Source organism: Rhinolophus sinicus, chromosome 1 (assembly GCF_057876585.1).
Source record: "Rhinolophus sinicus isolate RSI-liver-muscle chromosome 1, RSI-T2T, whole genome shotgun sequence".
NCBI classification, from domain to species: domain Eukaryota; kingdom Metazoa; phylum Chordata; class Mammalia; order Chiroptera; family Rhinolophidae; genus Rhinolophus; species Rhinolophus sinicus.
The window spans coordinates 123,747,026-123,763,906 of NC_142501.1; the positions used below are offsets into that span (position 1 = coordinate 123,747,026).

The 16,881-nt window shown below is 38.7% G+C and overlaps 1 protein-coding gene across 1 annotated transcript in view; it reads right to left on the reverse strand.

Annotated features, from left to right (window-relative positions):
* The window catches only part of C1H10orf67 (chromosome 1 C10orf67 homolog), a 118,355-nt gene that overhangs the window by 40,749 nt on the left and 60,725 nt on the right, over window positions 1–16,881 (reverse strand). The window lies entirely within an intron of this gene.

Consider the following 16,881-nt stretch of genomic DNA (forward strand, 5'->3'; position numbering starts at 1 on the left):
ACAGATTTAATGCAATCCCCATCAAAATCCCAATGGGATTTTTTAAAGAAATAGAACAAAAAATCATCAGAATTACATAGAACCACAAAAGACCCCAAATAGCCAAGGCAATCTTAAGAAAAAAGAACAATACTGGAGGTATCACATTCCCTGACTTTAACTTGTACTACAGGGCTACAATAATCAAAACAGCATGGTATTGGCAGAGAAACAGACACATAGACCAATGGAATAGAATTGAGAACTCAGAAATAAAACCACATAAATATGGACGGATAATTTTTGACAAAGAAGCTAAAAACATACAGTGGAGGAAAGACAGCCTCTTCAATAAATGGTGCTGGGAGAATTGGATAGCCACGTGCAAAAGAATGAAACTGGACTGCTATCTGTCACCATGTACCAAAATTAATTCAAAATGGATCAAAGACTTAAGCATAAGACCTGACACAATAAACTGCATAGAAGAAAACCCACAGGTACTAAACTTATGGACCTTGGGTTCAAAGAGTATTTTATGAATTTGACTCCAAAGGCAATGGAAATAAAAGCTAAAATAAACGAATGGGACTATATGAAACTTAAAAGCTTCTGCACAGCAAAAGAAACCATCAACAAAATAAAGAGGCAACCAACTGAATGGGAGAAGATTTTTGCAAACAGTGCCTCCGATAAGCGGCTAATATCCAAAATATACAAGGAACTTATGAAACGCAACAACAAAAAAACAAACAACCCAATTGAAAAGTGGGCAGAGGACCTGAAGAGACATTTCTCCAAAGAGGACATACAAATGGCAAATAGACATATGAAAAAATGCTCAACATCACCAATCATCAGAGAAATGCAAATCAAAACCACAATGAAATATCACCTCACATCAGTTAGAATGGCTATCATCAACAAGGCAAATAGTAACAAGTGTTGGAGAGGCTGTGGAGAAAAAGGAACCCTCATACACTGTTGGTGGGAATGCAGATTGGTGCAGCTGCTATGGAAGGCAGTGTGGAGGTTCCTCAAAAACTTACGAATAGATTACCATATGACCCAGCAATCCCTCCCCTGGGTATCTGCCCAAAAAATCTGAAAACATTTACACATAAAGACATGTGTGCTCCAATGTTCACTGCAACTTTGTTTACGGTGGCCAAGACATGGAAACAACCAAAATGTCCTTTGATAGATGAATGGATAAAGAAGTTGTGGTATATATACACAATGGAATATTATTTGGCGGTAAGAAAAGATGATATAGGAACATTTGTGACAACATGGATGGATCTTGAGAGTATGATGCTAAGCGAAATAAGTCAGACAGAAAAAGCAGAGAACCATATAATTTCACTGATATGTGGTATATAAACCAAAAACAACAAAAGAACAAGACAAATGAGAAACAAAAACTCATAGACACAGACAATAGTTCAGTGGTTACCAGAGGGTAAAGGGAGTGGGGGGTGGGAGATGAGGGTAAAGGGGGATCAAATATATGGTGATAGAAGGAGAACTGACTCTGGGTGGTGAACACACAATGGGATTTATAGATGATGTAATACAGAATTGTACACCTGAAAACTATGTAATTTTACTAACAATTGTCACCCCAATAAATTTAAAAAAATACTTTTATTTTAAATGATATTCAAGGTAAATTTTAACTACTATGCCTCTCTGATGATGAGGAGAGCAGATGGCACTGAGAAAGTAAACTGAGTATAAAAATCTGCTTGGTTAGCTATTGCTATATTCCTACACAGTAGACATAAAAGGTGCTCCTTCTTACCACCACTATGCTCTCTAGTGGGTTCTATGACCCAAAAGGCCCTTGATTTGTTGGGCATCTTCGTGGGGTGGGCTCTGCCAAGGAGGTCTGAAGCTAGGTCTGGGAGTATGAGTCAGAGGATTCTGCAGAATAAAATGAAATTGAGTTCCCCCAAGCAATCATAAGTGAGGGCTGAGAAGAGAGATGCAGAAGGAGGGAATGGCCAGTCAAGACAACAAGGCTGGAGGTGCCAGAGTGAGGTAAAGTCGTAGCTGACCAGTGGCCAGGAGTGATGTCCAATATTCAATTTGAAATGGCATCTTGATGATGTAAACTGTCCCTGTCACTTAACCTTCTTCAACCTCCTCAAACTTACAAATGCAAAGGTGTCATGTGAGTGGGTGTTTTTAGAAATGCAGAACTAGATTGAATTCAATATCTGACCAAAGAAAATGTGAACTGGGATGGGAAATAGAGCACAATGAGACTCAGAAACTGATTTAGTTCAGTAGAAGAAGGAGCCCAGACACAGTGTCAACCACCAGAAGATGCCATGGGCATCAGCAGAAACCATGGGACATGCTCCAGGCTGCCACAAAGCACAAAATGTGGGTTTGAGCCAATTTTACTTATATCGGAAAGGGCAAGAGAAAATCCAGTTGACATCAGTTACCATAAATAAAAATAACAATATTTGTAATAACAGCCATAACAACTATAATTTATTGAGTGCTTACTCTGTGCCAGGTTCTTTACCTATATTACTATTTATTTCTATATACTAACTTATTGACTTCTTCATTCATATTACTTTATATTTTTAATGATAGATAATACATGCACAATATTTAAAAAATTATCTGCAAACAGTATACATGAATATAAAACTCACTTTTCAGAATTTAAGGGATTTTTGTGTGTGTGATTTTGTTTTTTATTTGTTCTCGTTGTTATCATTATAAATAAATAATAGCCTTTATTGATTTGGGCTCTCCACACATAAAGATTAAGATTTTAGAGCACTCACACACTACTTTCCACCTTTTCTCTCTCCCCCTCACATACCCAATATTTTATTTGCAAATGTTTAGCTTTTATCATGGTTGCCTTTATTGTGATTTCAATATATGTAAACATCTATATCTTGATTTATTAACTCCCCGCTGTGAAAGATGGGAAGTTGATTTTTTTTATTTTTTCCAACATCTTAGCTCCCCCACCTTCCCAGTGTTTATAAGGAATGTTATTTTTACTCTGTTGATGTCTGTAGGAGCGTTCTCTCATTATAATTAAGTCCTCCATGCTTTATCTACACATTGACTCTGAAAACTGAAATCTAATAAATAACACTAACAATGTGTTTATGTAAATATTATTTACTATGGGAACAAGTATTGTAACTATTCATAAAGAAGAAAATGTAAACCAGTTAACTAAACTTTGTCACTGAAAGAAGTCTCTGCCAAATATTAAATGTTTCAACTTTTAATTTTTTTCTAGCTCCCCTCACTTCCAAGTCATAACTAGTTTCTCCTTTTTATTGTGTCCATATCATCTTGCATAGCTTTATTATGTTTTTCCATATTCAATTGAGACTTCAGCTGGATATAAGAATTAGGGTTCAAACATTTTTTTTTTCCTTTTGAACACTTTGCAACCATTGTTCCCGATGAGAAAATTAATGTTTCCTTTTTTGTTCCATTATAAAAATTTTTTTTCTTTTTAATTCTTAGAGACCTAAAATTTTACCAAGATGTACATACTGTTTTCATCAATTCTAAGAGATATACTCCCTATCCCATCAGCATTTTAACATCTTTGAAATTGAGATGTCTTACAATTGGTGTGTATGTCATAATTTAATTGGCAGCAGTTTTTCCTTGCTAGTGGTACATAAAATAATGGTGTTTCTTACAACCAGGGGCATCTGAAATTTGACAAAATACAGTAGATGTTCATTTCTTATTAATCCTGTTTAACACTTGGTGGCCTTTCCATCTGAGTATTAGAGCTTTCCCCCCATTGCTCATGGAGATTTTTGTTCTGTTTCTTTTATTACTGTCTTACTTCCACTGTTATCTATTTTGCTTTCTGAAAATTCTATTAGAAAGGTATTAGACCTCTTCAATCTATCCTCCATAGTTTAACTTTTCTCATAATTTCTGTTTACCATTTTCCACTGTTCTAAGAAACTTTATTTCACTTTATCTTCCAGATTATCAATTAGCTCTTCAGCTGTGTCAATTTTATTACTCAGCCTGCCCATTGCCATCTTTTTTTTTTTTTTTTTAAAAACGTTACTTACAAGAAATTGTTCTTTTCTTCAGACTTCCTTTTTCATAGCAGCTTACCCTCGCTTAGTGGAGAAGATTCTCTTGAATGTTCCCCCCAAAATATTTATTTTGAAAATGTCTCTTAAGGTCTTGTCTTTTTCCTGAATTAAGTGTTTCTATCAGGGCCAATGGCTTTCTTTGTTCTTTTACTCACTAAATATTTGCTAAATTCCTATTATGTACCAGGAGACATTCTAAGCACTCAAGATACAACAGAAAAAAAACCGGGCTAAAATAGAGGAGATATATTTGAGAGAAATTATGAAAGGTAGAATTTAGGGCACTTTTTGAATGAGAAGAGAACTGCCTATAATTTCTTATTTGGGCAACCTAATAGAGAATGATACCATTCACTATGATAAGAAAAAATAATAGAAATAGGGACAATTTTGTAGGCTAGTTTTCTTTGTTTTTTGTTTGTCTGTTTTTTAATAAGGAAGAATTTGGTAAATGCAGATTCAGACACTGAGTTTGAGGTACCCATGGCACATTCAAAGGAAGACATATAATAGGCAACTGGGACAAAGGCCTGGAATTTGAGAGTGGGGTCAATTCTGGACATATAATTCAGAGTCATCAGTACATTAGTTGAAACTAAAGACTTGAATAAGGCCATTCACGAAATTTATAGAAATAGAAAAGCATAAGGTAGGGGTAGAAGCTTGTACACAGGCATGGCTGATCTGTAATTCTGATTTATCCCTGGCTGATGAGAGAATTCTCAGGACCAACTTAATCCTGAATGTGGGCTCTAATCTATTACTCTTACTTAGTTCTCTAAACTATAACTTCTATTCCATCAGTCCACACAGTCTTGGAGAGCCCTTTGGTGGTCCAAGAACCACCCAAATAATTGTTTCCTCAGTTGCCTACAAAATGTCTCAAACTTCTTAGCAGAAACTGCCACCTACCCCTCCCAGCATAGTGACTGGCTGTCATGCAGCATCTCTGGTCCTGCTCCCTGCACAAGAACGCAGGACATGGTGAGGCCAAAAAGGAACACCCACGGAGCCATGGATAGGGGATTCATACCACTATATTCTCACTGGCGGCTGGGTTGGAGACACAGGAAGCAAGGAGCCACATGATCTGCAGCCTGCCATCCTCTTCTCTGACAACAAACCAACCCTTTGCTAACTGCAATCCATGCTTGCTAGCTCAGCCACAGCAGTTATATTAGTGGCCAATGGGTAACTGGTTACAGCTGATGGCCAACTAGTTACAGCTGATGGCCATCTACACCCGAGCCAGCACCTTTCCACATGAGACAGAGAGCCTGGAAATTGCTCTCTGGGACTCTGTCCCTACACTTGGTCTTCCCAAGGCTCACATGACAGGAAGCTAGCTAAAAAGAAAGCCTAGGCACAACACCACCAATTTAACAAAAACAATGAAAAGTTGTTGTTATCATGGCTTCAAAACAGTTGGGGTCACCAAGGTGACTGCAGGCATACACTTTTTAGGATCCTGCCACCCATTTGTTCTCAAACAAAGGTCACAAGCTCCTCGGAACTGCCTCTCTGGCCAGGGCACAAGGAATACAGAGTGAGTTCTGTGCTATTTGGTTAACAATGGACCAAGGACATCATTGAAGTAAGGGCCCCAAGCTTTGGAGGGCACTTGCCAGTATGCTAACTGGAAAAAAGTAGCCTGAATTAAAAAAGTTAATCCATAGAAAGTTAGAAAAACAAATTGGTAAAACAAAATAAGTTTCCATATAGATAGACATTTATATTTATGTCACTACATCCAAAGTCATGCTAGTAATTGAAAATTTATAAAAAAGACTGTTTAAATTCACATACAGTAAAAAAATTAATTCTAATTTTTAAGTCTCCCTTTTCCTGACTCTCCCATAGTGATTGACTCTGTAATAACTAGAGATAAGACTGTGCTAAAGCATATCTTCTGTAAAGCAAATAATTATTCAATTTCTCCAAAAGACAATACTCTTACAATGACAAAGATAGTGTTTTTTTTTCGTTTTTTGTGTTTTTTTTTAAAGCACTACATGTAGACTAGAGTGTTTGCTCTCCAGTTTGAGTTGAACTTTCAACTTTGCTTCAGCACGTTATATTGAATCCTGGCTATGTCCACATTAAACTGTCATTTTGTTTTGTCAGCTGCTGACATTCCAGTTTCTCTGGAATACACATGCTGGTCTTTATGTGGCTACTTCATTGACAGGTGTAAATATTGGACTGCTAAACAATAGATAGAGGTGAAAATGAATGGTAATATTAAGATAAAATTAGATAACTTCCTAAGTAGGAAAATGTAAATTAAGTAATTATAGGATAATAAAAAATTGTGATTAGAAATAATTTCTTATATTTCACATTTTCTTTTGAATTTGTATATATATTTATAACTAAAAATTCATAAAATTAAGAAATAAAGTTCATTTATAACAGAAGTTATAATGCTTAAATATGCTTCCCATTTTTAAGCACTTAAAAGATGTTAAAAAAACCAACATTTAATAAATATAATCTAAATTAGGAATCGACAGCCAAAGTTTGTAATAGCAAAAGTGCAGTTATGTTTATTAACTGCCATAAGAGCAACCACATTCCTTATTGTCTTCTTTCTCTTTTTTCTTGTCATTGAAGGAATTATTACATTCTTTCATTTCTCCTAATTTTCACAAACATATCTCTTCTGAAACTTTGCTCATTCTTTCTGGGCTTAATGCCTCCTTGCCTCTTTCTCCTTTAAACCGTCAACTATATTATTATCAAAACAAGCTTTCTAACGCATTATGAGGAAAGATGATCTTCTGTCCATAAAAAATTCATTAATCTTGACTTTTAAAATTAACAAGTTTTTCTTTTTACCCTCTAAGCAAACAACTCTTTTTGAACACCAGTAACATGCTAGTGGGGGGTGGAGGGTGGGAGGACGGAGTGACAAAACCACATGAAGAGAGGAGAACCAGCCTAATGTGCCTATAATTTGGAGAGGAGACTTGAGAATTAAGAACATTGAGACTGAAATATGAGACTGTATGCAATCAAGCACTAATCATTGTGTAGGCCAAAAGTCAAGACAAAACATTTATCTACATATAGCACTAGGGAATTTGCTTTTAACAAAATCATTAAGCTAGGAAATTCTTCCAAAAATAGGGTAAGACTTTCCTCATCGGCTGGGCCCCAAGGATGCTACTCCCCATCTGACCAGGGCCTCCGAAGCGTCTTGGCCGATGACTGGACTATGAAGCCCTGCAGAGTCCAGGCTGATCCAGGCCACATACAAATCTCAAGCACGTCTCCTCAGAGGTCTGGAAGCCCACGGAAGTCTCTGTGGCTTGGCCTCTTCACCTGGCTCCAGAGCATCCTAGACTTCATGTTCACTGCAGGAAGTCAGGGATGGAGAAGCAGCATACACATCTTCTATCAAACTGCCCAATCTGAAAAAATGTGTAATCAAAATTCTTCCTCGATGGAAATGTTTCTATTAAAGATGATGAAGCTATTGATTTCAGGAAGGCACTAGTAAATTTATAGAAAGTGGTTAAAAAAATTGTGCTACTTTTGTAGAGTGAAATACTGCACATAATTGATTTTGTATATATTCAGTGGCATTGAACAATATTTCCTATATCTGGTGTGTGCATAGCTGCATAAAGATTGTCTGAAAGGATGGTCACAGGGGTTTTCAATGATTATCGCTGGGGGGCCAGGATTCTTCTTTACTTTTTTCTTTTGACATTTCTTTATTGAGCAAATTTTGTATAAGTATGAGTCTGTTTTATAAAAGAATTTCAGAATTCTGTCTCCTGCATAGGATGCAAACAATGCCTCTCCCACACTAACAACAAGAAAAATCCAGATACACTAAAAAATGGCAATTTTTCTTGAACCCATCAGAGAACTGAAGTCACAACCAGGTAACCAGAATTCCAAGGAGGAGTGAATGCCTCCACGGAGAGATGTGACACATGAACAGCCTCACCTACAGCAGAAGCAGCACAAGCTGTTGAAACACAAGCAGGTAAGAAAAACAAACTAACATACAAAGAACTGCTGAAGGCAAGTAGGGGTTAGCAGAGCAGTCTAAAGTAGCTGGGGGCACATGTGAAAGGGGAATTCACACTCACAGCTCCCCCCACCCCGGTAAATGCTCATAGATGCTCATGAGAAAAACTAAGGGCAGTGCAGGAGACTTATAAAGGTGCAGGCTTGGGGAGAGGATCAGCTTCTGCTAAGTGAAAAGTACCTTTCCCTTCTATCCTAGGAAGAAAAGTTTTATGCCCCTGGGAGATGGGAAGCAAACGCTCCGGCCAATCAGACTCAAAAAAGGTGATCAGGGGAAAAGTGTTAGATACCAAACCCTACCCACTTCTCCAAGGGCTGGGGTGGGCAGCAAAGCTCTTGCTCACAGAGCATAGATGAAGACATATTATGGCAAGGGGAAAATAAAATAAACATTCTCTTCCCCTGAGTGAGGGGTCGGTAATTGTCTTGGGCCTTAGAGACTGTACTATACCAAGTGGAGTTTCATACTTTGCAGGAGGGACAGGAAACACCTGGCCAAGGTCAACTTCAGATACAAGGTAGAGGTAGACTGCCACAGGGAGGAGGGGCAGAAATCCTGAGAAAGACCACCTTGGAGAGCGAGGCACACAGCACTTCCCAAAGACTGAGTTTGGATTAGAACCATCTCTGCCGTCAGTTATGAATGACTAGACAATAGCATTCTATTACCGAGGGAGGGGTAGATGTAGAAACAGAGACCTACTCTGTGGCACAGGTGGACAGGTTCTGCTGAAAATTGAGGGTGGAGCACCACATAGAGAAAGTGCTCTGTTAGTCTCACTCCCAGTCGAAGTACATCTATCACAAAAGGAATATCAAGGCTGTGGTCCACTAAGGAACCATAGCAACAACCAAACTCAACTCAAATCACCTCTGGTCCTATTGGCTCAACCCCTTAGAGTACCAGTCTGATATAAGAAGAGGCATGTCATTTCTATGTACATTTACTTCCGTCTCTACTAGTCTACACATGGTATCTGGCAAAAATTATGACACAGACAAAAGGGCAAGGAGAAGAGAACCTACTGTCAGGAGTCTAAGCAATCAACAGAGCCAGGTTCAAAGATGACCCAAATCTTGAAGCTATCAGATGGGGACTTTAAAATTACCATAATTAAAATGTTAAAGAACCTAGGACAAAAGGTAAACAACATACATGATACAGAATAGATAGGGAATTTCAGCATAGAGATAGAAAAATTTTAGAGTCAAATGGAAATACTAGAAATGAAAAAGACAACATTAAAGATGAAGAATGTCTTTGATCAACTCATCACTAGATTCAATACGGCTGAAGAAAACAATCAGTGAATTTTTTTTTTAATTTTTATTTTATTTTATTAGTTTCAGGTGCACAAGACAAAGCAAAACTTAGACGTTTATCATTTATATCCCTCACACTGTGTGAACCCCCCTCCCCCCATCCACTATCCCTCTGTACGTTCCCCAAATTAATTTTCAAACCCCCATGACCATCTTGTGGTTACCGACTATTTTTCAAAACCTCTCACCTTCCCCTTATCCCCACCCCCCCGCCCCTCTAGCAACCCTCTGTTTTTCCTCCATGTTTCCAAAACTGTCTCTGAACAATCAGTGAATTTTAAGGTAGATAAAAATAAATCCCCCAAACTGAAACACATAGAGAAAAAAGTAGTCCAAAATTCATGAGCAGGACATATGGAAAGAGATTAGGGCAAAAGAGATAATTGACGACAATGGTCAAAGCTAATAAAAGACATCAAATTCCAGAAGCTCAATGGGGGGAAGGAAAGATAGGGAGCAGAGAGACAGAGAGAGAGAGAGAGAGAGAGAGAGAGAGAGAGAGAGAGAGAGAGAGAGAGAGAGAGAGAATACACACCAAAAGACACACTATAGTCTAACTGTTGAAAAGCAAAGACAAACCCTTGAAGGCATTCCAAAGTAAAAGACATATTCTAGAAAAACAAAGTTAAAATTCACAGCAGTCTTTTTGTCAGAAACCGTGCAAGACAAAACAAAAGCTGAGAGAATTCATTGCCAGCAGACATGCACTATTAAGAACTGAAAAAAACAACAACAGTGTTTCAGGAAGAGGGAATGAATATACCAGACAGAAATTTAGATCTACATAAAAAAATAAAAGCTCCAGAAATGGTATAAATGAAAGTGTCAAATGCAAATCTCAGCGTGACAAATTATATCAGTTTTTGTCACATATCTATCTTAAACTTTAAAATTTGTGAAGGATACATGTGATGAATTCCAAAGAACTGTACTTTTGATGGAAACACTGGAAAACATTTTCCAAAGCCATTTGAAGTAAGATGAACGAACAGATACTTGTATATGAGTTTCATAGTGCATTTAAGAAACACTTTCTTTACTGCTGAGACTAAGCTATTTGGTGCGAGATTTCCAAAGATTCCTACAAACTGCAATGACTTCTCATTGATCTCTTATCAACCAGCTGCTTGGGTGCTTGAGTCTGAAATCTTTTTTTGTTGTTGTTGCTTTCCTAATACTTACTCTCCTAGCTCTTCCAATAGCTATATAAGAATCTAAAACTGTTTATTGAAATCTTTCTAACAGTAACATAAATAATTACCTTTAAAAATATGCTTGTGCCTTATTTAATGTAAACCAGATGGAAACGCTATATTATCTTAATTACAATCCACTTGCATATTCTCAGCTAGAGAAACAGACCACCAGAATTACAATCTAGGTTGCTTAGACACATATGCTTAGGAAATATGGAAAGAGATTAGGGCAAAAGAGATATTGACGACAATGGTCAAAGCTAATAAAAGACATTAAATTCCAGAAGCTCAATGGGGGGGGGGGGAGGGAAGTATAGGGAGGAGAGAGAGAGAGAGAGAGAGAGAGAGAGAGAGAAAATACACAATGGGGGGAGGGAAGTATAGGGAGCAGAGAGAGAGAGAGAAATTATGTCCACTAATTCTGGTGGTATGAAATCAAATATACTTTCAGCCATTAGATTAACTGGACTCCATAACACTTCATGGCATTGGTTGTAGGTAAGTTGTTTTTCTATTCCTGATATTTGCATATACTCATATATTCAACAAAGGAATGGATACCACATTGAGATTGGTGAAGGAGACCCTCGAGCTATTTTCAAGATTTTTAAAAGCCTAAATAAAAGTGTAACTTGTAACTTGATTCACTAACAAAACTTCAGAACTCTTTGGATGTGGCTAGCATTAAATCAATTCAGTGAGATATCACTAGTTATCTAAGTTTGATCAGATATGCAAGTTAGGAGTAATAAGTAATAGATGAATACATATGGGAAAACAATTTTTCTTTAAAAGTTGAGGTTTTCGTGAAGAACAAGCAGAGATTATATTGAGGAAAAGAAAACAAAGGGATATCAAATGAAGAAAAGTACCACCTTCCAGGAAAATGCATTCCTAAAAAAAAACACTGATATGTGTTGTAACATATAAGCTTATCCCCAGAATTTGAGGAGAAAGCTGGAGAGACTAGGCCTGAACAGATCAGGGCTGGAGAAACTGCCAAGCTTCTCCCTTTAAAGCTGGATCCAACGAGAGTGGCTAATAGTCCAGTGCTAGTGTCCAAAGGCTGTAGCAACCTCAGGCTTGATTCTGGCCTTGAGCGTTAATATCGAAGCAATTCTGTAATAGAACTCATAGCACCAAGCAGCAGAATTAACATATGCCATAATGACAATTAGGATGAGTGACAGCATGTCAAATTGTTCAGTCTTCTGGGGGTAAGACGCAAAACTGGGCAGTGTCAGGACTCTGGCCAAATGACCTGGTGTTCAAGACTGGCCTTGACTCCCAGTGGGAACGGAAAGATACCCACAGCTGAAACCCAGACAGAGAGAATAAAGCAACACCGTACCATGAGGGGTAAGATGGCTGCTCTGTGTGCTCCTGAATGTCAAGGGTGACCCTTGTGTTATCACCAAGGTGATAATATATGTGGTCAGGATCTAGCATCTGCCCCCAGGACTGAGAGCATCTACGGAAGAATAGAAATTGATACAAATCTCTAACTTATCTTTTCCTGATTTCCACGGTAATATCTTAGGTCCTTAAGTTAAATTATATTAAACTATCATAAACTTTACAAATAAAATAATTGTCTGCCAACAAAACAAACAAGAAGAGACAAAACATAAAACCCCTCAAGTGATTTTAACAAATAACATTTTTCATCTGTGCAACAAGTATTAAATATTATTTTCAGTAAAATATTTTCAGTTCTAAATATACTGAAAGTATTTATTTAATTTGCCATCAAACTACTCAGAATAAAAAAATGTAGAAAGTGAAAGCCACCTTTCAGTTGAATTTTAAATATAACTCAGATTTTCAATTTTTAATTTCAATTCTCTGGGAGCAGAATCTAAAGATGAATTCATTTTAGGGGGTCAATGAAAATTTTGATTTTAAAATAAAACAAGTAATTGCAGTGTGTGATTTCAATTATCTCTACATTTTAGTTATTCGTATTCTGAGATGAAGATCCAGTATAAGGGAAATTCTTTTGTGTCAATGTAATCTATCAAAATATGGTAAATATTCTTTGACAACCGCTGAAGACCATGCACATGCCCAGACTTGTCCTATCTCTGTATTATTGCCCCACCTGGGATGGCCAGATCAACAATGAGAAAAATGCTGGCTTTCCCGCAATGCTCTGCCAGCTTTATCAAACCAAGCCAAGGGGAAAAAAAAGATTGAAATAATCAACAGATTATATTATTTTCTTTTCTGGTGGCATTTATTTTAAACTTTACATGCAATTTAATCAAATAAATGGCTGTAGAGGAGAGAAATGGGAAATTTCAGAAGGAAATTTTTCTTTCACCCACCTAGACTATAATACTATATACCTATAATAGTAATCCTATATGCTATAATAATAATTTTTTTTAAAAAACTTACAAGCTTGCAGGATAACTATGGTCATAATTGCAAAACTATCACAAAGAAATTTCGCTTAACAATGTCAAATGAATAATGTTCTTGAGTTTTTATTAATGTCTTCTGTGATGTACAAATTGCTTTGTATTGCGTGCACTTTAAGAATGGGAACACGAATGACTTCGTCCCATGTCCCACTTCCCACATAGAGGGTTCCTGATGCTTTCTGCAGATCTAAGCACGCACCATATGTTCCATCAGCATAGGCCAGGTTACCCCGTGGAAGCTCAGAAATCTTCCAGGGAAAGCATTCACTGGGTGCAACCTTAATTAACGAATTACCCTGGCTGGGGGTGGGGGAGGGGGAACCTGAGACTCCAATTTAACCTTGTTATGTGCAATCTTAGTATTTGAAATGTTTTACAGATATCAAAAAATAAACTTTACACAAAAATACTGTACAAATATACATTTTATGTTGTGAAATCGTTCATAAGTAGAAATCAGACAGCAATGTTCCTATCGCGTTTTTCAGACTGGCTAAACACTCATTTTATCACTGTGTACTCCACTGTGTGAAGCATGTGTGCTGTTCCCACCAAATGACACAGATTTCAAAAAATAAGTATGATTAATTGGATAAGTTAAATGACTGATGTAAAAGTTCCTGCAGCCAGCTCTCCGTTTGGTCATTTACACGTGGTAAGTATTAGAAAACCCTTTCAAGTCAATTTTTAAGAAGTCCAGCACCCTCAATATAATAAAATATGTGAAAGAGAGAAACAGAAAAATTATAACCAGAGTGCATATACATAGAGATAATCTCCAATGAAGAACAGACCACATGGGAAGGTGAGATAAGGGAGCATTTATAATAACAGGATTATTATTAACAATGAAAGTGTATATGCTAGTAATAACGGTGACCTAGAAAACTACATTATACTTTAAAATCAAGTCAATTAAATATAAAGATGTAAACACCAGCTTATGTCATCTCCTCCCTCTGCCCTCACCGGTCCAATTTTTACTTATCGTTATACACTAACTTCAGAGTCTCTCTGGCTGACAAAATGTACTGTTATGCTTTAGAAACAGCAAGATAAGCATCATTACAGTCAGAAGGAAAAAGAACTGTTACACTAAAAGAAAATCTTGTTGAAATGATACCTTCTCAGAGATCCTGTCTGCCTTTGTCTCTCCTTTGTTGTGCATTTTCCATGGGTGAGAACAGGCAGTGTTTCTGCCCCTCGGGGCTGTGATTTTGGAAGCTCAATTTCGATCTATAAATTGAGGACACTGGAGTTTCTAATCTGGAATTGTAGGATTTAGTTGTAGCCGTGGGCTAGCTGGAGAGACAGGGGCAGCTCCCCACTGCTGCTGCTATGTCGGGCTGGGAGGCCCCTCGCTCTGTCTCAGCCACTAACCCTGCTCTGTAACCCTGGCCATGTTCATCTCAGACCCTCGGACCACAGAACCTGCCACTTAACCTGGTTTTATGGCACCTGTTGGAGGCTTTTGGAACAGGACACCAGCTCAGCCAGACTTGCTAAGTCCAAGGCTTGGACTAGAGCCCCTCACCCAGTATGGCTGGTGTCCTGCCTGGGTCAGCAGGCAGCACTGCATACTCTGGCCAGTGTTTTTTGTTTTTTGTTCTTTTGGGGGTGAGGGTGGGGGTTGGGAGATTAAAAAAAGAATAAAAACCTTCCCAAGACCTGGATTCTAAACCCAGGGTTCTTACTTCTAGAACTCAGGCACTGGACAGTCACGTGCCAAATTTCCTCCCAAATGTCATTCTCCTTCTTGAGAAATTACATTGGTTTCCAGTTGTCTATACTTCCTAACTTTCTGCAAAGTGGAAATGCTTTTCGAGGAGAGTGCTTTTTCTCAACTCCTGGAGAAAGACTTCCACTAGTATAACACCCTCGCTTCTCTGCACCTGCGCTCTCATTCTTCCTCTGGGTGCGGGCACTGAGCCATCTGTCTGGTGCATCAGTATGACAGGGCTGTATCTTTCCTTGTCCCCTTTTGGAGTAAGGAGGACAAAGGAAGTATGGTCCTGCTCTGCTTCTCCATAACCTGAGTGTACAGAGGTAGATTCCACCCCCTCTGGGAGAAGGAGAAAGAGAATGGAAACATGTGGAAACAAGACAAAAGAGCATGCAAAAATCAAAATGTGCAAATAGAGACGCTCTTTCTATGAAGTGTTATGCATTGGTTAGATGTGTCACTAATGGGCGTCTAGGCTTTCTATGAATCAACAGGGAAAAGGAGCTTTGATTAGTTACACAACTCACAGCACCCACAGGAAAGAGCAATTGCTCAGAGAAATATGACTATTCCCATAACTAAGGGCAGAAGAAAGTTTCCCAGAGGACCATTACAGGGAGGTATCATGCAATGCCGTGAGCACTGTGTCAGCAAAACCCACACAACAAGCCAACGTTGAACTGAATATCACAGAGCTACTTCTTGACATGCCCTCTTTGTAGACCCATAGTTGCATTGTAGGTCCAGCAAAAGCAATTCTGATTGTTTGGGGTGGGTGAAAAGGGGTAGGGAGAGTAATAGCAGATAATTCCTGCCTGAGAGTCTCTGATAGTGTGAGTTCATCCAGGTGTCAATTTAGAATACTATGAGCAAATGTATATACAGATATACACGGTATACCTGTGTGTCCTTCAGGGAATCTTCAGTAAGCTTCTGATAGCTATTAGGCCGTAATGAGTTTGAAATTCTACACCCTAGAAAGTGCTCGGAATGTGGCTTCTCCACCTCACTAATTTAGTAGAGATCCACTAAGGCTTAGTGACTAAACTAAAGTACACCACCAAGCTGGGGGTAATGGTGGCATCCTCTTGGACAAGTTAAGGGACCTTACAAGGACACACTGGTGCCGAGAAGAGCAGCCAGAGCTCCCTGCCCAGATGCATGCAGAGAATAGGGAGAATCACGTGTGTTGACACAGTTGATCTCGCTGATGCTGGACATGAGGTGTGACATGCAGTGTCAATACTGCTAACAGAACAGGGTCCCTGTGCAGACGAAAGTGTCACAGGGCATGGGTATGTGAGCAGTTCTTACCACAGGGAGCTCTTGCTTTAAAGATTTTCCTGGAGTCTTATCTCTTGTGGTCTTAAGAGACGCTGTACTGATGGAGATAGAAGGTTGCCTCGAAGCAGTTCCAGTCCTGGATAGAATCCCAGGTTGTGGGGGCATCAAAGTATCCTCTTTCCCCTTGACTGGTTTTGGGCTCTGTCACACAAAAAGAACCAACCTTGTTATTCTCACTTCATTCTTCAGATTCGTGTCCCTTTCTTTTCCTTCCTTGCCCTCCGTGAGTTGGAGTTGCAGATTTAAAGTTTACAGTCCCAAAGGGCCTGGACCTGTTCTGGCTCCCAATCCCACCATCCCCCCGGCTTGACTTAATTTGTCAGTTGGGCTTTTTCCCCCCACTCCTCTCACTGCTGATAGAGCACTAAGGAAACCATACCATCAGATGAATGTTTTCTGGAAGGACCTGTTGAGGTAGGGTCCTTGTGGAGTAGGGTGAGGTGGTAACTTGAGGTTTGTATCTTATTTGTAAGAATACGGAGAAATAGAAGGTAGGAGTGATGGGACAGGAATCCTGGGACAAGGCACTGGGACTAAGGATCAATACATGGAGATGACACCTTTCATTCCCCTTATTTATGCCAGGCTTGCTTTCTTGTCTGCTTACTCCTTCACTCTCTCCTTCTCCCTGCTCTTAGCCATCAGTTTCCTGGTCTCCCATTCATGCTTCTTGCATCACTGTTAGGTATTTCCTCTTTTAAACTCAAGTGTTGGAAAGTGAAAAGCCTCCGTGT